We start from the raw sequence: 25,881 nt of genomic DNA, 5'->3' as shown, positions 1-25,881 counted from the left end.
GGGCAACGGTATGTGGGTGATGCCACAATATTCATATCTCAAGTGCTAACGTCTACATGAATTGACTATTTAATAGAATTTCAATGATTAGTTGATTTATTATGGCTAGTTGTATTTATTCGGTTAATTATTTTTCTAACATGATTTTTGAATATTTGATAGCTAATGTGTAGAGCAAGATGAATTGGATATACATGGTAAGTATAATTTATTTCAAAGACTTCATTAAAATTATTTAAATAGACACACCACTATTTATTCTAAGGCGTGCGTATATCCTCTTTGTAAATATCTATTGATACTTGAGAATTTTAGAAGATATATTGAAGATATTTTAGAAATATATTATGGCTCTCAATAGTTGTGAGTTGTGCAATTGATTGTAACCATTGATTCAGTTAACTCAAACTCTTTTGCGAAAACAGTGATTATAAAGGGTCTATCTTTGGGCAAAGTAAGATTCATTTTAATAGTATAAATATGGCATGAAGGAGATGCCTATATCATGTACGGGGGAAAAATTGCATCCAATAGTGTGTTGCTCAAATTTACTTTACTATTCTTTAAGTCTATTTTGAGTTTTATGAGTCGTGCTTTTAATTTTTATAAGAAAAGAGAGTAAGGGAGAGCTACTTTGATTCGCTACGCACAAATCTTGCATTTGATCTGCACAACAGTGATATCAGAGCGAAGCTTACCTTTGGAGCTTCCAATCGCCTATCATCTTGCGTGAAGGCGAGCTCTCTGGTATGCTTTTGTTTCCCTTTACACACATAGGATGGGTCTCTGCCACTACAAAAAGATTACATCATTCTATTTTGTGCATGGTACTACAAGGCTCCTTGGCTCTTCTTATTGCACCTACGCCAGCTGGGTTGGTCTGCATGGATGTACCATCGATTGCACACGCTTGCATACTCCCTCTAAGCCTCTCAATCTTGTCTATTTCTTAATCGGATGTATGCTATGGATTTTTCAACTCCTCCTTGAGTGACATGAGCCATGGGGTGAGTGACATATCTATCATTCCAACATGAGTGTCTATTGAGCTGAATGCTACATTCTCCATCTCTTAGCTCGACAAACTAATGGTCTTCATTAACGATGCTACCTTACTTAATCAACTTCAAGCCTATTTTATTCCAAGTCACCCGCAGACTACTCAAATAAGTTCAAATCACCATTGACTTTTAGCCTTTAAGAGGTGATTCTTGCGCGGTCATTTCGGGTCTGTAGAACTTCATTAGAATACCATAAAAAATTCTCGTCTTTCTTACCTATTCTGTCTTATCATTTTGCTAAGAAGCCGCTTTTTATTTTGGCACTTATATGCTAAAGTTTTATTGTCACGTGTGAAGCATCTCTTCAAGTCATCTATAATCATCATGTCTCATGAAGGACCGTTCAGCATTGTAAATTTTGATTTCACATTGCCACTTTTATTAGCCATGCAACTAGAAGAAGAGTGTCAACATCGAGCCCAATTGGAGCAAGAGCTACGATCTCTTAAGCTTTTGTCCTTTCAAATTTCCTCTACCAATGATGCTATGGTCCATACCATCAATGCCACCCGTAAAGCACAATCCAACCACAAAGAGGCGAAGATAAGCAAATGCACCTTTAAATTTAATACTTATGATGATATTAAAGATGATTGTAAGGTTCTCTCTTGGCTAAGTCAATTCAACTCATATTTTGATAATAAAAGTTATGCTGAAAATGATAAAATCAAGTGTGCTTCACATTAGTTTATTGACAAAGTTTCATTATGGTGGGATGTCACACACAAGAGCACTGATCGTTCTCTTTCATGGAAAGCATTGCGTAAGAAAGTTCTCATTAATTTTCTTACTGCCCAATTCGAGCTTTGTGTGTAACAACAATGGGATATCTTTATGCAGCGAGAGCAAGATATCATTCCTCAATGCATCGAAAGATTTTGGAATACTTTGCTACAACTTCAAATGTTGAGCCTGTAGGTGAATCAACTTTAAAAGGAAGTATATGTTTGGCCTTCTTCCATTTTTCCAAGCTGAAGTCAACATGTTTAAACCCAATATATTGGATGAGGCTATCTCTTTGGCGCATGATGCTGAAAAGAAACAAACTAAAGATCGGCAACAACTTTCAGCTTCCACGGGAAATAATGTGTAACAACAATTTTCGTTTTAATTTTTTTTGTGCTTCCAACTTTCAATTTAGCAAGAATCGTCTTGATCATTGATCTTGGACGAGAAATTTTTATCATAATGTTAGTTGGTCTACTTCAAATTCTAATCCCAAGATTTCTCATGTGTCTACTACTTTACCTAAGTCGTTTGAACCTAAAAATATTAATTCAAGTGTCTCAAATACCAATTCCAAGAATGTAATTTACTATAAATGTAATCACTCTGCCCATATTGTGAGTCGTTGTTCTATGGGATAAAACTTGTGATTGAAAAAAGCTCATTGCACATTTAAATGATCTTGGAGCTGACAAAGTAATTGAAGACTTTGAAGCAATGCCAAATTTTGATGAAGCCATGCTTATGGGAGAAAACTCTAACGACATTGATAAATTTGTTAGTAAAATTTCTATCTATGCTTTATCGAAAGTAAGATGTAAAATTCATAATTATGAAATGAATGTTTTGCACAATGACAGCAACATACTTGACTTTATTTTAGAAAAAGGTAGTCAGAAAAATTGCAACTTAAAATTGTTCCATCCATCTATAAAATTGAGGTTGTATTTCTAGCGCAACAATATAATGGAACTAAATAAGTATATGGATTAGAAATTTGCAATGAACCTTATAAAGAAAAACGAAATTTCTAGTAGCACAGTTATAATTTGTCGTGTAATTTTAGGTATGCCTTAGCGACATCAGTTTAATCCCAATATTGATTATGATATGCATTCGATGCATATTCAATATAAGGGTTTTTTTTTTTTTTTGAAGGACTAACAAACATTAAATTATACTCCTTAATTAGCCATACTCAGGCAAAGCGTGCCATTTGAAAACAATCTAAAGCTTTTTTTGTATTACTTAATGAAGTCGAAGCTGCTAATTCTAAGTTGACTATATAACAACAAAATTTTATTAATACATTTTTTGATTGTTTTTCTTTTGATTTGCCTCTTCAACTTTCTCTGTCACGACCTAAGGATCATCAAATTGACTTTCTACTTAGTAGTCAATCTCCCTGTAAAGCTCCTTATCGTCATAATCAGGTAGAACAAAAGAAATCTAAAAATAATTTGAAAAGTTATTATAGAAAATTAATCCGGCCTAGTAGTTACCCTTTTGAAGCTCGTGTTCTTTTAGTAAAGAAAAATAATCAAATTTATCATATATGCATAGATTATAGAGCTCTAAATAAAATTACTGTTAAAAATCGATATCCAATTCTTCATGTGGGTGATCTATTAGACAAATTGGAAGGTGCTACTGTGTTTAGTAAGATTAATCTTAAGTCTAGTTATCATCAAGTATGCATAGCTACCCCTGATATTTATGAAATTAACTTTACGACCTAATTTAGCCATTGTGAATATTTAGTAATTCCCTCGGTCTTACTAATACATCTGTTACTTTCAGTAGAGTGATGAATCGAATCTTTCTAAATATTTAGCATTGTGTTATTGTATTTTTCGATGATGTGATTGTTTTTAGTAAAATTGATAAAGAACATGAAAATTATTTATCTTTTAGTCGTTAGTTTACTAAAACAAAATCATCTTTTTGCTAACTCAAAAAAGAGTACTTTCTTTCAAACAGAAGTTGAATATTTAGATCATATTATATTTGCTAAAGGAATACAAGTTGATCCACACAAAATTGAGACTATTAATACATGGCCTATACTAAAAAATATAAATGAAGTCTGCTTATTTTTAGGTTTAGCTAGTTTTTATCATAAATTTGTTAGAAACTTTTTATTACTTACTTTGATACTAACTATATTATTAAATAAAGACCTTGTATCTCATTGGGACAACAATCAACAACGATCCTTTGATTTACTAAAGTATGCATTAACTCATGTACTTGTTTTATAACTTTCTGATTTCAATAGACTATTTTTTTTAGTCATTACTGACGCTAGTTTTTCTGGCATTGGTGCTGTATTGATACAAGATAGTCATTTAATTGTATACTATAGTTGTAAATTGAAACCTTTTGAACTTAAGTATACTACCTATGACAAGGAACTTTTAGCTATAGTAAATGCATTACGAATATGGAAACATTATTTAATGGATTTAGAATTTATGATTAAGACAGATTAACAAAGTATCAAACACTTTCTTTCTTAACTATAAATTTCTAATAGGCATATACAATGGGCATCTTTCATTCAGTCTTTCAATCCTTTAATTCAGTATCACTTCAGTGAAGAAAATGTTGTAGCTGATACATTAAGTTATGGACCGTCTGTAAATAGTATTTCTGTGCTTTCTACATCTTCATTAGATATTATGAAAAATACTTATTTGCACGACTTTGATTTTCATGATGCTTGGTTAAATTTGTTCCAAAACCAATGGACTCTTGTTAATAATTTTTCTGTCTCTGATAGATTTCTTATTTATGAGAAATGTTTGTGTGTTACTTAACTTTTTTGTCATTTTGTTCTTGAAGAAGTTCATGATCCATCTTATATGGGTCATCGTGGTATCATTTCTACTCTTCGTAATTTGCAAGTAGATTTTTATTGGCCTTATATGAATCAAGATATTTCTATCTTTGTTTCTGAATGTCTTGTTTATGAATGTATTAAAAGACATCATGGTAAGTAGTATGGTTTGTTAATACCTTTACCTATTCTTAATTTATCTTGGGAACAAATCTCAATGGACTTTATTACTGGTTTGCCACTGACTTCTTCGCAAAATAATATGCTTTGGACTATTATCGATAGATTTAGTAAGCAAGTATATTTTATTCCGTACATGGAAACTCTAATTGCTTTACAAGCTGCTAGTCTTTTTCTTAAGCATATCTTTATACATTATGGTTTACCAAACATTATTGTATTTGATAGCGATCTCCGTTTTTGTAATAATTTTTGGATAACTCTATTATTTAACCTTGGTACTAAAATTGATGAAAATCACTAGCGTCAATAACGACTAGAAAGAATGGTCTATTGAAATCAAGAAGTTATAAAACAAGTGTGTGAGTTAGTGCATGCTTTAGTAAATCAAAGGATTGTTGTTAGTTGTCATTCTAATGAAATACAAGACCTTTATTTAATAATATACTTAATGTCAAAGTAAGTAATAAAAATTTTCTAACAAATTTATAATAAAAACTAACTAAATCTAAAAATAAGCGGACTTCATGCATATTTTTGGATATAGGCCATGTATTAATAGTCTTAATTTTGTATAGATCAAATTGTAATTCTTTAGCAAATATAATATAACCTAAATATTCAATTTTTGTTTGAAAGAATGTACTCTTTTCTAGATTAGCAAAAATATGATTTTGTTTTAGTAAACTAGCGACTAAAAGATAAATGATTTTCATGTTCTTTTTCAATTTTACTAAAAACAAGGACATCATCGAAAAAGACAATAACATAATGCTGAAAATTTAGAAAGATTCGATTAATCATTCTACTAAAAGTGGCAAGTGTATTAGTAGGGCCAAAGGACATTACTAAAATTCATAATGGCCAAATTGGTTCCTAAAGGTGGTTTTTTAAATGTCAAAGGTGGCCATGCATACTTGATGTCAATCTTGTATAGAAATAAGAAACGGCCATTTCGGCATGTAGGAACAACCTAACATGTTTTAAAGCCTCTGAGAAGGTGAAAGGGCTAGAGAACGTTCCTTGTTGTTTTCAAGGCCGTTTCCTATCGTTTCTTGCCGTTCCCCTTGCCATTTCTTGTTTGGAATGGCCGTTTCAGGCCTGTTGATAAAAAGTGACATTTTTTCTAGTTTTTTCTTTTTACTTGTGTCACACTCATTCTACCACATGTTCACCTATCTCCATTGCTAAATGTGCATGCACTAATCTCTCTCTCTCTCTCTCTCTCTCTCTCTCTCCCCCTTTGTGGGGTTAAAGATTCAAAGTATCAAGACGAGCCATAAGCCAATCATGGATTGATGTAAAGTTCAAATTTGATGTATTATTAACTCTTGTAAATCACAATCAAATTTCAGCCCTATTCTCAATTCCAAGGTAATCATCCATTTATATTGTCTAATTTCAAGGGAAATTGGGATAATTGAGGTATTTGGAGCAATTCAAGGAAATTTGGAGCTATAGGGATAATCGGTCAATTTTTGGACATTTGGGTCAAGTTGGAGCATTGAGAGGTATTGGGACAATTAGAGAGACATTTGGGACATTTGGAAATTTGTGGCATTTTTGGAGCATTGAGAACAATTTGGGGTAATATTGAGACATTTAGGGCAATTTGGGTGATTTATAGCATTAGGGGTCTATTGGGGCAAATTGAGTCATGCAGGGCATATTTGAAGTACTTAAGAAATGTGCCGTTTCCTCTGTTTCCATTCCTTGCTCTTGGACGTTTCACCCGTTCCAAGGTGTCCCGTTTCCATTTCCCATTCAAGATAACTACATAATCTTGCTAAACACAGTAGTACCTTGCAATTTGTCTAACAGATCATCCACGAGGAATTGGGTATCGGTTTTAAACAATAATTTTATTTAAAGCTCTATAATCTATGCACATATGATAGGTTTGATTTTTTTTCTTTACTAAAAGAACAGGAGCTCCAAAAGGTAGACTGCTAGGTTAGATTAGTTTTCTATTTAATAATTCTTCAACTTGTTTTTGGATTTCTTTTTTTTCTACTTAATTACGACGATAAGAAGCTTTATAGAGAGGTTGTTACTAAGTAGAAAGTCAATTTGATGATCCTCAGGTCACGGTGGAGAAGGTTGAATAAATAAATCAGGAGAAAAACAATAAAAAAAATTATCAATAAAATTTTGCTATTGTATGGTTAACTTACAATTAGTAGCTTCGACTTTATTAAGTAATACGAGAAAAGCTTTAGATTGTTTTCAAATGGCACGCTTTGCTTGAGTATGGCTAATGAAGGGGTATAATTCAATGTTTGTTAGTCCTTCAAGAAAATAATTTTATCTTCATGTTGAAAATGCATCGAATGTATATCATAATCAATTAGGATTAAATTAATGTCGCTAAGGCATACCCAAAATTACATCGGCAGATTGCAATGGTGCTACTAGAAAATTTCGTTTTTCTCTACAAGGTTCAATGCACATTTCTAATCCATGTACTTTTTTAGTTCTGTTATATTGTTGCCCTAGAAATGTAGCCTTAATTTTATAGGTAGACGGAGCAGTTTTAAGTTGTTAATTTCTGACTACCTTTTTTGAAACAAAGTCATTCGTATTGCCGTCATCATGCAAAACAGTCATTTTGATAATTATGGATTTTACATTTCATTTTCAATAAAGTATGGATAGAAATTTTACCAATAGTGACTGAATCTTCAGAAGAACATAGATCCTGCAACAAATCACCTCATGGAGTCATATGACTAGAAGCTCCACTATCAACTAGCCAAGGCCTCTCAAAAGATGAGGCAACAATGGAAGAAGTCTCCTCTAAGTCAACAATATGAAGAAATACTGACTCATGGGTAACCGTTGGAGTAGAGGTAGAAGGCTTGGATGTTTTAGCTCCATTATTCGCCCTGGACGAAGGTTCTTGCAACATTTCTCCTCTGGATGTATCCCTTTCCCACGATACGGGTATTTAAGCTTCTCCGAGTTGGAGTTCGAACCTGAAGAACTCTCCTGTCTTTTAGTGTGTGACTTTTCTTTCTTCTGCGTCTCCCCTCCTGAACTTGCAACAAAAGCTTTGGCGAAGGTGGATTCACTAGCTACCTCTTTGATATGCTTGTGATGCTCCAAAACAAGTGAGGCAAGCTCCTCCCATAGAAGCTTCTCACGGGTCCTCGATGTAAGAAGATTGGTGTAGAAGACATCAAACCGAGGAGATGGCAATTGAGTCAAAAGAATCATGGCCGTATTCTCTAAAGAGATTGTCCTACCAAGGGACGCAAGATCATCCGTCATGTCCTCCAACTTGTTGATACGATCCTTCATGGAAGAAGAAGCATCAACAACGAGCATCCGTAATTTCTTCTCGAGAGTAATCTGATAGGCAAATGGTACAAAGAAGCAACTTTTATCCACGCATTTGTTGCTTTCTGCAACCTGTGCACATGCACTAGGACAGAATCCTATGAGCTCATAAATGAAAGGTGAGAATGATCAAAGCTTGCTTGGAAGAGCTATGGCGGGAGAGCAAGAGCAAGAAAGAGAGAGACCAAATGTGAACTCCAACAGTCACAATGTGTGATCGGGCCTTCTTTTATTCAAACTGTCACTAAAAAAATAAAGAATAAAGTGACGGTCAAGGGCGTCTGCCACTTGCAGTGTGCAGTGGCGGGTAATGTCATTGTAGTAATATACGGGCGGCTTGGTAGAGGCTCCTTTATCCCCAACAATCTCCCACTTAAAGGCGAATCTGTCCTAGTGAGGAGTGAAAAGAAAAAGAAAAGACAGTAAATGTACACATGTACAACAGAATTAGGAAAAACGTCATCTCATCCAATGCCCATCAATCTCCTAAGGAAGGCAAAGCGCTCGGTAATGAGGCTTTTCGTGAGTAGATCTGCAAGATTTTCGTCAGTGGAAATCTTGACAAGGTCAATAGACCTATCCTCCATGATCCTATGTATGAAGTGATACCTCATCTCAATGTGTTTCGTCTTTGCATGGAAGACTGGATTCTTGGCTAGCTGAATAGCACTCAGAGAATTCGAATGCAGTGTATGTATAGCATCAATCGCAAGGTCATGAATCAAACAACTCAACCATATGGCCTCCTTGTAAGCCTTAGTGGTTGCAACATACTCGGCCTCAGTGGTAGAGAGCGCCTACACTTTTGAACCCTGGACATCCAAGAGACAACACCTCTAGCATAGGTGAATGCATAGCCGGAAGTGGACTTCCTACTATCTGCATGTCCTACATAATGGGAGTCTGTGTACCCCACAACTCCTGTATCCTGGCTGCCGTAGTAAATACACATATCTGCTGTGCCCTTCAGGTATCTCATGATAATCTTTACGCCATCCCAATGTTTCTTGCCAGGTGTAGCCATATAGCGTGCCACAACACCAACTGCAAAGGCAATATCTGGACTAGTGGCTATCATGGCATATATCAAACTGCCCACGGCTGATGCATAAGGGATTTTGGTCATCTCAGCCCTTTGCTCATCTGTTTGTAGACAATTGGCCTATGAAACCTTCACATAAGAAGGTAATGGATAGCCAATACGCTTCACGTCCTGCATACGGAAATGTTCAAGGATTTTATGAATGTACTCCCTCTGTGAGAGGTAGAGTAGTCCTTGATGCCTGTCGCACTTAATGCACATACTAAGGATGTGAGAGGGCTGTCCCAAATCCTTCATCTCAAAGCTATTTTTCAGCTGAGATTTAAGAGCATCGAGCTCATCATGAGCTTTCCCTGCTATTAGCATATCATCCACATAAAGTACCAAAATAAGCAATGAGCCATCAGGGCTTTATTCGTGTAAAGACATGGATCCATAGTACTTCTACTATAGCCCTGTGATTGCATGAAGGCATCAAAACTTATGATACCACTCCCTAGGTGCCTACGTCAAGCCATCAATACTTTTTTTCAACTTGCACACTAGGTGCTCCTTGCCAGTGTTATAAGATCCGAGATACACGCTCGACTTTCTTATATACTTAAAAGATATATGGTGAATATTATGCTAGCGTAGAGAGAGAACAGATAAGAGAAAAGAAAGATGTAGAGAGAGAGAGAGAGAGAGAGAGAGAGAGAGAGAGAGAGAGAGATTGACAACACACTAGGGATTGGAAGATGGGCCAGTCCCTCCCCTCGTGGAGTTATATTATTGACAAGAAGCAAGCTCCTTTGTTACACAAACCAGTTCTTAACTTGTAGGTCTTGGAAACAAGATCGCGGTTTCTTGCACGGTATACAACTGGCTAACACTTACACAACTTGGAAGTTGGCACCTTTTGATTCTTCTTGAGTCTCTCCTTCTCTCTTACACAATATGTGTAGGGCTTTTCTCTTGGAGCTTGATTTTAGCAGGGCTTCCGCAGCTTACACCTTCTCTCCTTCTCTTGGAACTTGATTTCAGCAGGGCTTCTGCAGCACTTGCACCTTCTCTCCTTCTCTTGGATGCATGCAAAGTGATGCTTTCTTCACCTCCTTCACACCCAAGGAGAGCCTCCTCTTTTATAGGCTTCAAGAGCTTCTCTTCTTGGAGAGAGACTTGAGTGCCAAGATTGGAAAGGTTGATCTTCATGCAAGATGTGGCTGTTCCAAGACTTGCTCTATAGCACCAATTTCGGAGCATCTCTTTGTGCATTCGGACGGAAAAACGTCAAATACGAAAGTTGTAGATCTCGTCGTTTCCGATAACTCACGCGGGCCGTTTTTAGAGATCGGCTTTCTATCATGAGATATTTTAAAAATGGTTTCACCATGTCTATTTTAAGAAATCAGTTTTTTAAACTCTACTTTTAACTTATAGTCCATACAACCACCTTGAACCATAGATAAGGAGAGTTCATTAGATTGCCTTGGGCCTCAATCTTAAGATTGACTTCCCACAGAAGCTTGTGTCATCTTAGACCTTAGAAAGAGAAAATCACTTATCTCCTCACTTCCAGACATAGTAACATGGGACAGGGAGCAAGAACGGGAACGGGGTTAGGTAAAGGACCGTCCCGGGGATGGGGGGAAAAACGGCAATTAAAAAGTTGTTTTTTTTAAAGTATTTTAAAATCACACTTAATCTACTCTAAGAGAGGAACATTTGAAGGACACATTTGCACCAAATAGAAGAAAATAGAGCATCGTATTAGGAAATCCAAAAGACTCGTGACCACTCCTCACTCAAGAGTCAAGAGCCAAGGCTCAAACTACAATGACAAATGTGCATAGAAGATGGAAGGAGAGTATAAATACTAAAGCCAAAAATAAATACAAAATGTCAAAATGTCACATGACATAATGGCAAATGCTAAGTATGAGGGTAAATCGTAAAACTCAAGAGTCTAGAGTGCTCTAGAGAGTCAAGAGTTGAGACTAAGTAGTGGCTCGGATAGTGGGATGAAGCGGAATCTACACGGACTCTGTGAAGTCCTCGACAACGTGTGGCTCCTTCTCACCTATGCCCTCAAGGTCCTCCAAAATCTCAGCTGTGTGAAGTGGGTCAACCTCTAGATCTTGTTGTGCGTGCTCCCATTCGGTGAATGAATCTGCTTTCTTCACCATGCCTTTGCAAAGCATTCGTAAGTTGGAACTCACAAAGACCAAATCATTGGCACGATGCACTCCAAGGCGGTTCCTCTTCTTAGAGGTGATATGGTTATACACTGACCAAAGTTGCTCCAAGCAATTGGAGCTACAACACTGTGAGAGAATGCAGATGGCAAATCACTGCAACTTTGGACCATCTGCACCATAATCCTCCCACCAAAATGCTGAGCCGATCTTGAAGCGATCCGTCTGTGCATTTGACAATCCATAACTACCCCTCTTCTCACGATATAATTGCAATTGATCTCTGATTTTGGGCCTGATACCTGCGTCTGACGATCCAAGTTAATCCTGAAGCCATTTCTAACCTCTTTGTCCTTTTCTTGCTTGCAACCTTGAAATTCGGGATCCACCATGTAGACTGCTGCATGGAGAGGGGAGTAGTAGGCATCCCACCTTGTCACACAGGGATTTGATCTCATCGTAGTCCTCATCAAGAACATAAACCTTGAGGTGCTCTATCATCCAATCCATGGCCTCATATACCTTGCCGATGCATGGCAACATGCCATCGACAAGCCTCAAGAGGTCCATGACTGGTTTGATCACGGTGTCAATGCGCTTCACACTTTCCCACCATGCTGTGTCATTTGCTCGTGCTTTGCACTCTTGCCCCCTTGTTGTGGAAGCCTGTGGCATGCTAGAAAACTCATCACTAAGGAAGAGTTCTCGTAATGCCCCGCGACATGTGGACAAGCGGCCTAACATGAGAAAGTTGAAAGCAAACCGTGTCTCTGAATATTTGAGCAGAGAGAGGTTTGACCTCTTGGTGAACTCATGGCGAATCCTCCCATGATTGAGGACAAAGTTGACAATTTTGTTGGCTTCATCCATGACAAGAGCTATCCATGGTAGGGCCCCAATGTCTTTGATGAGATTGTTAAGACAATGGGCCATGCAAAAAGAGACGGTGATGTGAGGATATGTGGCTTGAAGTATGTTCCTTGCTGCTCGATTTGCCGGTTCGCCATCTGCACAAATGGTCACCACATTCTCTGCTCCCATGGTTTCTAAAGTTGTTGCCCACTCCATAGCAAGCACATCAGTGGACTTCCTGGAGCCGGAGGCGTCATGTGAATCGACAAAATATCTCTCTCCACGAGAGTAGGCCACCACTCCATGAATAGACCGCTTGCGGGTGTCAATCCATCCATCCACTAGAAGTGTGACACCGTTATTGGCCCATAGCTTCTTCATATTTGCCTCAGTAGCCTCAATACTCCTCTTCTCCTTTTCGAGAAGGGTGGTGCAAAGGGTTTCCGAAGAGGGGGAAACATAGGAAGAACCATATTCCCCAATCTTCGTAACCATAGCTCTAAAGTATGGAGACCTATTCAATGTTCATAAATCAAAGAGAGCATGTTAAGAATCAACATGATGATAAATAATAATGTTAAATGAACATAATAATTTATTATTTATCACTTGACACTAGAAACTCACCGAGCCGCACGGAAAGCAATGTGATCATGAAAGAAGAAACGAGCCATGGCTATGTCCGTCTCTTCTTTCAAGCAAGGATTCCAATTTTCCTTGAGGGTACTTTGGTGAGGACGAGAAGATGGGGTGGTCGATGCGGATGGGCCACATGCAAAAGGTGTGGATGGGAAGGTATGTGATGGCACACCTCTACCCAAGTTACCGCTAGCCTCCATAGGATGTCCTTGTGACCCCACCATGAGATTGGGATCAATGGCCACTTGTGGAGATCGCCTTGCCGCTTTGGCCACCTCATAGATTGCGAGCTTATCAAGAAGCTCATCTTTTCTCCGGGGTCACCTTTGTGCAATATCTCACCTCATTCTTGGGTTCGCTCAAGAGGTGAGCTCGCACCTTGTTGGCACCACCACTACGTTTGTATCCACAAAGTTTGCTTGTCCATGCTCTAGCACCGCCTCCCGAATCATACATAGGGCAATCGACCTCATCCCACCATGACCATCGATGTATTGCGGGTCTTCTCCTTCGAGTGAGGCCGGTGTTTCCTTCATGATTATCATTTTGTGAAGAGGTGGATGCCGCGGTAGATGTGGGTTGGTTTGTAGATGGGGAAGCCGATGAAGATGCCATAGATGATAGAAACTTTGAAAGTTTGATGAGAAGTAGCCTTTGAAGTTTGCCCTTGAGGCTTGACTCCTTTAGCCTTGAAAGTTGAGGCTTGAGCAATGAATTATGAGGCCCAAGGGAGGGAGAGTAGAGTCTAGACTCTAGAGACGTGAGAGGGAGAGAAAGAGAGTAGATAGTAGAGCAATGAGCATGTAGTATGTACTATAGACTATAGTACTAAGTAGTATGTAGTAACAATGAACATGTAACATAATACATATACATTGTACAATGTATGTAGATAGTAGAGCTTAAGTATTAGAGGGTAGCCTTGAGGCTTGAGGCCCAAGGGAGAGAGAGAGAGAGAGAGAGAGAGCTTGTACAATGTAGAGGGTAGCCTTGAGCCTTGAGCCTTGAGGCTTGAGGCCCAAGGGAGGAGAGAGTGGAGACTTGAGACTTGAGAGGGAGAGGAAGAGCCTTGAGCACGCCGGTCTTCAACCTTGAGACTTGAGACTTGAGAGGGAGAGAAAGAGCCTTGAGAAGTTGAGACTCTTGGCCTTTGAGTGTGAGTGTAGCTTGGGAGTGGAGCATTATATAGGAAACATTGGCAAGAGCATGGCGGAAATGGCCGTTGGCAGCCAAACAATTAATTTTTTTTTTTCAAAAATGGCCCAATGGCTCCCTAGGCGGTTCCTAGTTGGCGTCCCTGACACGCACGCGTTCTGGGAATGCGTCCTCGCTTGGCTCACCGGCGTCTCCACTCGGAGACGGGACGTCCGTCCGTTCCAGAACGTCCCCGCTCGGTCCTGTCCCTGGGACTCCATCCCCTTGTCCCACGCTGCCGTCCCCTCCATCCCCTGTTACTATGCTTCCAGAGGATCACATCTTTTGTTTTTCTTAGCGAGAGAATTACCTCTCTTGTTTTTCTTAGTGAAAGAATTACTTCTCTTCTTAATTCATTAAGAGAGAAAAGACCTTAAACCTTGACTTGTAAGGGAGAGGATGACCCAAATGAATATAATGCTCATTACACACAAGTAAACGTTCCCAGGCGTCCCCGGATGCACGCATAAATACATATACACAATACTAATGCACTTCCTCTTTTTAGAACTCAATCCATCTTTATTTATGTGTAACTCCTTGTTTCTTGTGTACGCTCTTACACTTGGCAGACACTTCCTTTCCCCTTCATAACTTGTACTGCCTGTACCAGATATCCTCGTCACAGTGCTCTGATCACCCCATTAAGTAATGCACTAGGAATACTAGTCTCTAAATGGTCTCATGGCCATGCTAGATCATTATCAACACTTAAAGAAAAGTGAGTCATTAGTTTATTGATATTAATTTACTAAATAGAGAATGCGTAATAAGCAATCAATTTAGTGACATCCCTCTGACTTCTAAACAGTTGACCTCAAATGTAGAGGGGATACATAGTCCTTAAGAAGATCTGGAAAGTCTTGTAGTTCTCTCTCAGTCATAAACTGAGCGTCCAATGGGGAATAATTATTAAACTTAACGAGGTACTTCCGTAATACCTTACCTAACCTTAGAGTGTTGTCCTGATGGTGTAAAATTCTTTCAGGCACAAGGAACTCTTCTTTTTCTTCTATGTCAGGTAAATCTTCCTTGATTGGTTCCATTGGAGGTTCTCCAATATAGGGACGTAGCAAACTTATATGGAAAGCATTATGAATATTCCAATGACTTGGTAGATTCAAACAAAAAGTCGCATCATTTATCTTATCTGTGATCTTGAAAGGGCCGTAATAGCGATTAGAAAGCTTAACCACTTTACCCTTTTGACCTTTCTACTTTTTCAAGTGAGCCTTCTCAAACTTAAGAACATACTGTCCCAACTTGAGATCTAACTTACGACGACGCTAATGATGCTTGAAAATATGAGCAATGAATAGCTTAGCCATATGATCGGCTTTGATTATCTTTCTAACATGTATAAAGTGAGCTTGCTTACTGAATCTATTAATGATAGTCCAGATTGCATCGTTGCCTGCTTGTGTGCGAGGAAGCTCCATGATAAAGTCTATGGCTATACTTTTCCAAGGCTCATTGGGAATAGGTAATGGCTTCAGTAGACCATATGGTTTATGCCTGTCACACTTTACTTTTTAGCAAATCTTGTACTCGCGGACATATCTTTCAATGTTAGCTCTAAGAGTGGGCCAAAAGAATATCTTTCCAATGCTTGAGTAGTGGGTAGAATATCCCAATGTCTAGCATATGGAGATGCATGTGCTTCATCCATTACCTTGTGTCGCAATGATAATGCTACACAAATTACTTGATGATGATATAAATAACCATCTCGAATCGAGTAAGGTGTACTCGATTGACCTGAGTTAAGTTGATCCCATATGGTTGAGAAGTCCGAATCAGTTGCATACATTTTGGATAAATCCATGAACTCGTTCTGATAAACAGTTGTGATTGCATTCACTTGAGGTCACCGTGATAGAGCATTTGCTACCACATTCTTAGTTCGAGATGTGTGAAGGATTTGGAAGTGAAACATAGATAAGAAAATTGCCCAACGCATTTGTTTCTTTAAGAGCTTCTTCTAAGTGAGGACGTATCTTAGACTTTGGTTATCTGTTTTAATAATAAAATCTGCACCAAGTAAATAGTGTTTCCATACTTGAAGAGCATGTACCACCGCCATAAGCTCTTTCTCATATACTAGAGCATGTAGCTCATGGTCCTTGAGGCGTCGGCTCTTAAATGCTACTACATGATGCTCTTGGTTAAGCTCAGCTCCAATGCAATCCCTAGAAGCATCGCAGTGAACTTCAAAAGGTTTTTGAAGATCCAAACTATGAGAACTGGTTCTTGAGTCACAAGAAACTTAATTCTTTCAAAGGCTTGTAGTTGCCTTGATCCCCAATGAAAAGGCATTCGCTTCTTAGTAAGGTCATGTAGAGGAGATGCAACATACGCAAAACCTCATATGAACCTCTTGTAGTATAAACATAGGCCAAAGAAACTTTTAACTTCATGTATAGAAGTAGATGTAGCCCAATCAACAATCTTCTCAGGATCCATTCTCACTAGATTGTGAGAAATAATATGGCCCAAGTAATGAATTTCCGAAAGGAAAAATTCACTCTTCTTAGCATTGACCTGTAGTCTATGCTTGCGAAGCTCTTGAAAAACAATAGATAGATGTTTTCTATGCTCTTCTTTAGACCATGAAAATATTAGAATGTCATCAAAGAAGACACCTGTGAACTTTGAGGTGAGGTCTAAAAATTCTCTCCATCATTCGATTGAATGTGGCGGGTGCATTAGTCAAACCAAATGGCATGACTAAAAACTCGTATAGTCTAAACGTTGTACAAAAAGCTGTCTTATTAACATCTTTAGGTGCTATCCGTATTTGATGATATTCGCTCTTGAGATCAATGCGACTAAAGATACTGGCCCCTTGCAACTTATCCAAGATATCATCTATCCTTGGGATAGGAAAACGATTCTTGATTGTGATTTTGTTCAAAGATTTGTAGTCTATGCACATACGGAAAGAACCATCTTTCTTTTGAACAAGTAAGACTGGAGAGTAGTATGGAGAAGAGCTAGGTTGAACTAACTCTTTTTTCAACAGTTCGTTTACTTGTTTTAGGATCTCCTCTTGCTGACTTGCACTTACTCGGTAAGATGGTTGGTTAGGTGGTGAATTGCCTAGGATAAGATCAATTGTGTGATCTTTTGGGCGCTTAGGAGGTAACTCTCCTGGGAGTGAATCACTAAAACAATCTTTATATTGTTTAACAAAATCATGTTTGGCTTGATCAATTAAAGAGAGGGGTTCTTTTAAAGTTTGAGACTTAGAAGCATTAGTTGGTATTGTATGTTCTTTAGAGGCATCAAGTGCCCTTGAATTATTAGTTTCTTTTGACTCTCTCACGAAAATCATGTACGCAGAAATAACTTTCTTCATTTCTTTAGAAGTGCTAACATGACTAACCATTGGTATAGGCCAATCTCCAGCATCAGCAATGTATACTATGTTCCGACCCTTGAATTGAAATGCAAGGATCTTCTTAACCAAATTAGGAAGAGGTCTAATCTTGTAATGCGAAGGCATACCTAAGATAACATCACAGTTACCAATGGATGCAAGTAGAAAAGATTCTTGGTCGTGGTAATTCCCAATTCTAAGATTCAACTTTCCTTGGATAGGAGTAGAATTGGTTGTAAGTCCTTCAAATGCCGAACCTGATCCAATTGGTGTTCCCAATCGATCCGGTGGAATTTGTAGCCTTTCAATAGTATATGCTGATACAAAATTATCTGTGGACCTTGGATCAAAGAGTATCAAAACTCATTGATTGTTGAGTGTCCCCCAACCCTTTAAGAGTTGTCTTTTTTTCTCATTTGAATGAGTGTTAGCTTGCACATCCGGAATAGAAGTCCTGTCTCTTGGTTCATCATAGAGCTGCTCTTGTCTAGCTCTATAAGAACTTATCTCCAACTTTCGAGATGTACCAGGTGTATGCAAACCTTTAGCTATGATGGTAGACTTCATCATGCGAGATAAGGTTTCATGTGGATACACCTTCATGGTTCTGTGTAAATGAGGGAGTAGGCCAGCTTCAAACTTCCTTTTCTTCTCTTCATTGCTGATCTCCATGAAAGGAGTAACCTTGAGAAGAGTGGACCAAAACTTGTCCACATTACTAGTGACCTTCTCATGCTCTTTCTGGCCTAGCCAATCCCACTTCTTCTTGACATCATTCTCAAAATCAGGAGGCAAGAATTGAGCATAAAACTTTTTCTTGAACTTTTCCCAAGTCGTAGGTTTCCTTTTCTCCAAAATGAGAGTCAACCACCAATTGCTAGCGGTGTCTTTCAAGTGTATGCCTACATGCTTGAGTTTGGACTTTTCTGAGAAATTACCATAAGAAAAAACAACTTCAAATTGCTTGACAAAGGCTAATGCCTTAGCAGGATCTCTCTTACCGGAGTAAGAGTCAAACTTTATGTCCTTATCCCCAGACTTGAAAGTCTTAGTCTTCTTAAGCTTGCTCCTCTTATGGTCCCTCTTTGTCCGTTTGCGGATTGCACGAGACTTAGAACCAAGAGAGTAGGAACTAGAAGATGATGAGGAGGAGGAGGAACTTGAGTAATCTGGGGAGTAGCTGGTTGCTAAGGGAGATGACTCCCTCCTTATTCGCCTCACTCAAGGTGAGGTCTTTTTACTCTTCTTGACCCGAGAGTCCTTCCTTCTGGAAGCTTCTCAGCAATTGGATGCTTTGCACATTCACCATCAATTGGTGCAATGGTGTTTCCTCCAGTATCACCATCATTTGGAGGATTCGGTCCTTCGTAAGTAGCTTCTTTCCTTGCCCTTAAGCTGTCAATTAATTGTCGTACTTCGGGAAATTTCAATAAGCTACAATACTTTGTCAATTGGGCTTGTAATTGCTCACTTGTAGGCACTTCATCAATTGCCATCTTTACCTTCTTTTTGCAAGGATCGCCTTTACTTTGAGAAAAGCAAAGAGACCTGCTCTGATACCACTGTTATAAGATCCGAGATACACGCTCGACTTTCTTATATACTTAAAAGATATATGGTGAATATTATGCAGGCATAGAGAGAGAATATATGAGAAAAGAAAGATGTATAGAGAGAGAGAGAGAGAGAGAGAGAGAGAGAGAGAGAGAGAGAGAGAGAGAGAGAGAGAGAGAGAGAGAGAGAGAGAGAGAGAACACACTAGGGATTGGAAGATGGGCCAGTCCCCCTCCTTGTGGAGTTATATTATTGACAAGGAGCAAGCTCTTCTGTTTACAGATACAACCGGCTAACATTTGCACAACTTGGAAGTTGGCACCTTTTGATCCTTCTTGAGTCTCTCATTCTCTTCTACACAGTATGTGTAGGGCTTTTCTCTTGGAGCTTGATTTCAGCAGAGCTTTCGCAGCACTTGCATATTCTCTTCTCCTCTTGGAACTTGATTTCAGCAGGGCCTTCGCAACACTTGTACTTTCTCTCCTTCTCTTGGAACTTGATTTCAGTAGGGCTTCCGCAGCACTTGCACCTTCTCTTCTTCTCTTGGATGCATGCAAAGTGATGCTTTCTTCACCTCCTCCACACCCAAGGAGAGCCTTCTCTTTTATAGGCTTCAAGAGCTTCTCTTCTTGGAGAGAGACTTGAGTGCCAAGATTGGAAAGATTGATCTTCATGCAGGATGTGGCTGTTCCAAGACTTGCTCTATAGCACCAATTTCGGAGCATCTCTTTGTGCATTCGGATGGAAAAACGTCAAATACGAAAGTTGTAGATCTCGTCGTTTCCGATAACCCACTCGGACTGTTTTTAGAGATCGGCTTTCTATCGCGAGATATTTTAAAAATGGTTTCACCATGTCTATTTTAAGAAAAGCAGCTTTTTAAACTCTATTCTTAACTTATGGTCCATGCAACCACCTTGAACCATAGATAAGGAGAGTTCATTAGATTGCCTTGGGCCTCAATCTTAAGATTGACTTCCCACAAAAGCTTGTGTCATCTTAGACCTTAGAAAGAGAAAATCACTTCTCTCCTCACTTCTAGAGGATTACGTCTCTTGTCTTTCTTAGTGAGAGAATTACCTCTCTCGTTTTGCTTAGTGAAAGAATTACTTCTTTTTTTAATTCATTAAGAGGAAAAAGACCTTAAACCTTAACTTGTAAGGGAGAGGATGATCCCAAATGAATGCAATGCTCATTACACACAAGTAAACGTTCCTAGGCGTCCTCGGATGCATACATAAATACATATACACAATGCTAATGCACTTCCTCTTTTTAGAACTCAATCCATCTTCATTTATGTGTGACGCCTTGGTTCTTGTGTACACTCTTATACTTAACAGACACTTCCTTTCCCCTTTATAACTTGTACTGTCTGTACCAGATATCCCCGTCACAGTACTCTGATCATCCCATTAAGTGATGCACTAGAAATACTAGTATCTAAATGGTCTCATGGCCATGTTAGATTATCATCAACACTTAAAGAAAAGTGAGTCATTAGTTTATTAATATAAATTTACTAAATAGAGAATGCGTAATAAACAATCAATTTAGTAACAGCCAGGTTCTGTAAAGTCCTTAGGCTGCTCCATGTAAATCTCATCATGCAAATCTCCATGCAAGAATGTGGTCTTGACATCCATTTGATACATGTTCAAGTCAAGCTGCGCGACTAAGGCTAAAACCAAGCGTAGGGTGGTCATCTTGACCACAGGAGAAAATACTTTATCAAAGTCACCTCCATGTTCCTGTTTAAAACCCTTAGCAAGAAGTCTTGCCTTATAAGCCGGCTTGGGGTGTCCAGGGGTACTTTTCAGCTTGTACATCCATTTGCATGGCAAAGCCTTCTTGCCCTGAGGCAATGCAACCAAATCCTAAGTCATATTCTTATGTAGGGAGTCCATCTCAGGCTGCATAGCTCTCTCCCAGGAGTGACTGTCACCCCTGCGCATAGCCTAATCATAGGTGAGAGGCTCTCCTGCATCTGTAACCAAGATATAATGCATTGAGGGCTCAAATCTATCAGGTGGACATCTAGCTCTAGTAGACCATCTCATTGCAGGCTTTGTTACATGTCTAGCATTCTGCCCAACTAGCTGTGCGGGAGCATGTGGCTCCTCTTGGAATATAACCCTGTGTATCTCTACCACTTCTCAGGCTGCTGATGCATCTTGTCTTCATGGAAGACTAAATCATGGCCGTGGATGACTTTCCGCGTCTGCGGATCCCAGAGGCGGTAACCCATCTCTCCTACATCTCCATAGCCAAGGAAATTGCATTTGATACTCTTAGGATCCAGCTTACTATGCTTGTTCTTGGACACATGGCAGAATGCCTCAAATCCAAAGACACGTAGATGCGCATAAGACAGAGGTTTCCTTATCCATACCTCCTCTGCAACTTGGAAATCCAAACCATTGGAAGGTGATCTATTTATGACATGCACAGCTGTACTGGCTGCCTCAGCCTAAAAGCTCTGTGGTAGGCTTGCACGTACCCTATTAACTTGACTTGGTCAAACCTTAAGTTCATAGGTTATTTCAGTTTATCGGTTGGTCTTTAGCTTCCAAGCAATCTTCTTTACTCAAGAAAGATACTAAATTAGGATGATTACTCATCCTCTTGCAAGATAACTTGCGTAAGGACTTGCCAACCTCATTGCAAGTATTTGGCCATTCCCTTGTGATCCAATCACAAGATCATATGACTCTGCACTTGCTACGCAAGTGTCGCATAGAACTATGAGACTTATTCTACTCATTGAACGGAGTCACGAAATAATCTGTTCCTGATTACATTAGGCTGACATCGTTAGTTCTAGGGTTCCAAGTTCCATCTTGTAAGATTCTTGGGGACAAACCCTAGCTCACTTTCCAAATATGTTTCACTGTCCCTACATTTCGGTGAATGTGGGCAAGTATTTAGGGTATAGGAGTTTCAGTTTTAGCAATACGTAACGATTAGGTCACGTATTAATTCCTAGTGAATTTCTTGGAATTTAACTCATTCTAAACGAGTACTCCGGGGTTTAGGTATTTTAGGTTTATGTTAATTTGTTTAACTCTAGAAGATAATTACGTGATCATTTCCACATGACTCATTGTCCACGCGTAAATTGATTTTTCATCCCTAACATATCAATTTAAGGTCAGCCATAGGTTAGGTTAATTTCAACTAATCTTCCTATAACTTTGCGAACAAAATTCATGCTAAATAAGCAACCTTTTACTTGATAATTTATGCAGTTGACAAACGATAATTTCCTAGAGTTATGCATCGTAAGAATCATTTCATGCCTTGCATTTTCCATGATGATTCATTGCGAAGAGGGTATGGGTCAATAGTGCGATATGCAGTTTATACTTCCAGGCTTAAACGAAGTATACTATTTTAATGGACATTAATCTAATTTTAATTCATTTAGTTAACCTTTAGGGCACTACAATCTAAAAACTTTAGATCTAGCATAATTTTAGCCTTTCGACAAGCATCCAACAACTATTACAATACATCATAGTGCCTAAACATCAGCATTAGACATGCTTAAGAAATTTCTAATAGGAAAAAATACATACGTTAGAAACTCGTATACAATTATATTAATTATTTGTTCTATTATCATGCATATGTGTTAGTGTACATGCCATGTTAGAATAGAGTGAATAGGCCTTCTTGATGGCGCATGCATGTATGCTATAGGAATAACATTTGATAAACAATTGAAAGTCATAACAAATTTGTAAAGGATATAAGAGGTTCTTCTTCATTATCTCGAACTATCCAACCAGCATCACCATCACTGCAATTCTCTAAAAATGTATCTCTTGAAAGCAAATTGAATAGGCAATCACCACGATCTCATCACATAAAATTAACCCACAACATAAACACTAAATACAAAATAACCATCTGAATGAAACCTCTAAAAAGAGAGATATATATAATTAAAAAGCATCCAAAATACATTGCAGAGGCATCAATGAATGTGATCCCTTTTGAAGGCTTGGTGATTACAAAAACGATCCATGGAGAAGGACTCATCCACAAATGTCTTGGGAGGATTTTGAAAGAACTAAAGGTAGCACATCCTTTCTAGCAAAACAAGGTATCTGCTAGTAGGTAGACATAGGGCATGAAAATATGGGACATCCAACTGTTGGGAATCACACCAACTGACACTTATAGCCAAATGAATAACCTAGGCCAACAATTGGCACTAGATACCACCAACAAGTACCTGTGCGGTATAACTTACAACAACTTTTGCCTTTGACATCCCGTGATTTCCTCATGTCTCGGGCTCGTAGATTTACTCTAACCCCAATTACACCTCACATGTGCAACATTCACTTAACCATGTAAAAATTAATCCACATGTTAAGTGAGGTTTCAAGAATACATGTCCTCATGACACCAGTCACCCATCCGATCTTGGAGCCTCTTCCATTTTCTCAAATGGACAGCTCTTCAGCACATTTGGCTCATCTGCAATGCCTTCATTTTTTATTCAGCCTCGAGCAGCTGTGGTCATGTGGCCTGTGTTTGAGGATTATTGTTATCGTAGATCTCTTTCGTGGTTTCAGCAAACCTAGTCCTTGTTGATGTGGCTACTTCTTGGTTGGATATTGTTCGCCTTACTTCTATTGTGGTGCCAACATGATGTTTGTGTGCTTGGCTTTGGTAGTCTTTTGGCTTGACATGTGGATTGTTAGGATTTATTGGTTGGCCAGAAGGCTTGCTTTATGTGAGTTGTTACCATTCTCTTTGGTTGGCCTAAAGGTCTAATGTAAATATCTCTATACATTAATATACACTTATCCATGAAAAAAGCAAGAGAATTATGAAGAGAGCGTGCGAAAGAGAGAGAGAGAGAGAGAGAGAGAGAGAGAGAGAGAGAGAGAGAGAGAGAGAGAGAGAGAGAGAGATACTGGGGTGGGGTATAGGGGGCGGTTAACTGACGCTTAATACCCCTCTTGTCACATAGGTGCTCAAAGGCACATGACACATTCTTCCCCATTGTCAGTCCTAAGGTATTTCAGCCTATGTCGAGTCTAGTTCTCAACCAATGCAAGCCATATCTGAGACACAACCAAGACATCTGACTTAAGCTTAATGGGTAAGCCCAAACTTTACGTGAAAAATCATCAATGAACGTCACAAAATATTTTGCACCACCCATAGGCTGACAGGGCATGGGTCCACAGACATCCGAATGTACCAATGCCAGGGGCTCACTCATGTGTGTCCTACTAGACTTCTTATGCGTGTTCCTAGTCTGTTTGCCATAAAGACAATGCTCACATGAATCAAAACATGCATAGTCAAGGGGTGGTAAGTACTGCAAACTAGAAAGCATTTTCATTTCCTTCAAGGACATATGGCCCAAATGGGCATGTCAAAGAGATACATGTGGGATGAAATTGACTGACAAAACATGATCAACAGAGGACCCATCAACTACAAGAGGATAGAGATTGCCAGCCTTGGCACCTCTAGCAAGCACAAGTCTGCCACGGGTGATCTTCTAGGTGGAATCCGCAAATGAAACATGAAATCTAGCATCATCAAGCTGCCCTGCAGACATAAGACTGCGTGTAAGCACAGGTATATGATGTACATCCTGTAACAGAAAAGTGTTGCCAGTAGAGAACTGTAGCCGTATATTCCTAATGCCAACAATAGCAAGTGACCTGTCATCATCAGCCAAGCGAATTGAACTAGAGATGTGGTAGGAATGGAACCACTCACAGCATGGTGTAACATGAAATGAAGCACCAGAATCCAAAAGCCAGCATTGCACATACATAGAGTGAATCTCGGTCAATGGCGTAGCATCACAAGAACTAGTTGCAAGTATGTACTTCCCATCAGAGTCATCAGTATGCATACCATTTATCTCCTCGATTTTCACATTGGATTTTCTAGATACCATGCTGCGATCAGAGGAATTTTCCTGTACTTTGTCATTCCTCTTCTCTTTGCGCAACTCATAACATTGTGGGCGTATATGATCCTTCTTGCCACAATGACGACATGTCAGATTAGCATTTCTCCCAGAGACTTGCTGCGCAACTTACCACGCGACTTAGACCTAGACTTTTGCGAGTCTAAGCCATGGCCATTCCCATGGTCATTCTTTCCATTACCATCTCTGTCTCTAACAGTCAAAGCATGCGGCACACGAGAGGCATTCAAGTTTTTTTGGTTGATCTCTTCTTGCAGAAGAGCACTCTCGACATCAGGCAAGTTCAAAACAGTATAGCAAGAGCACATAAGGCAGTGCAGAATACATCCCATGACACTCACTCAAAGTCCCCAGCAAAAACAATGGAGTAACCTCATCATTGAAGGTAATGCCCTGCGAAGTCAAGTTCTTGAGAATAGCATGGAACTGACTCAAAAGAGCAAACATCGTCATATTCTCCTTCATGCGCAGGTCCATAAGTTGCTTCAGCCAATACATCTGACTTGCTGGATTTTTCTTGTCATAGAGGTTCTTAATTTTATCCCAAAGATGCCAAGCACTCTATTCTTCCTCAACCACATTGTAATGCACCTGTTCAGTGAGAGACAAGATGAGGGTGGACTTGCATAACTCATCAAGCTCATTCCATTCGTCATCAGTCATAGTTTTAGGCTGCTGCCATTCATCCTTAGTGTCTTGATTTGAGATTTTCGCACAAATACCTGCCAAACTTGGCTCTTCCAATAGGCATAATTCGTACCATCAAGCTTAGTGATGTTGAAGATAGCACTATCAGTGGAAGAAGATGCCATACTGCAGTCCAAAACGGTGCAGACAGTTTAAAACTGCTTGCTGTTTTCTGCTGTAAATAGCTAAAATATCACCAAAACCAAGGCAAAATGACCACGAACTGATAGCTAATGATGCTGCCTAC

At 39.0% G+C, this 25,881-nt stretch overlaps 1 protein-coding gene and 2 pseudogenes across 1 annotated transcript in view; 1 reads left to right on the top strand and 2 right to left on the bottom strand.

Annotated features, from left to right (window-relative positions):
- The window catches only part of LOC148029788 (uncharacterized), a 68,787-nt gene that overhangs the window by 4,251 nt on the left and 38,655 nt on the right, over positions 1-25,881 (top strand). The gene's annotated exons all lie outside the window — the stretch shown is intronic.
- LOC148029790 (uncharacterized) lies at positions 11,200-12,708 on the bottom strand (annotated as a pseudogene).
- On the bottom strand, positions 12,837-13,467 carry LOC148029789 (uncharacterized; annotated as a pseudogene).

This window comes from Lygodium microphyllum, chromosome 10 (genome assembly GCF_053477565.2).
Source record: "Lygodium microphyllum isolate KBCC chromosome 10, Lygodium_microphyllum_v1.1.10, whole genome shotgun sequence".
In the NCBI taxonomy this organism is placed as follows: domain Eukaryota; kingdom Viridiplantae; phylum Streptophyta; class Polypodiopsida; order Schizaeales; family Lygodiaceae; genus Lygodium; species Lygodium microphyllum.
This window is presented reverse-complemented; position numbering and strand designations above follow the sequence as displayed.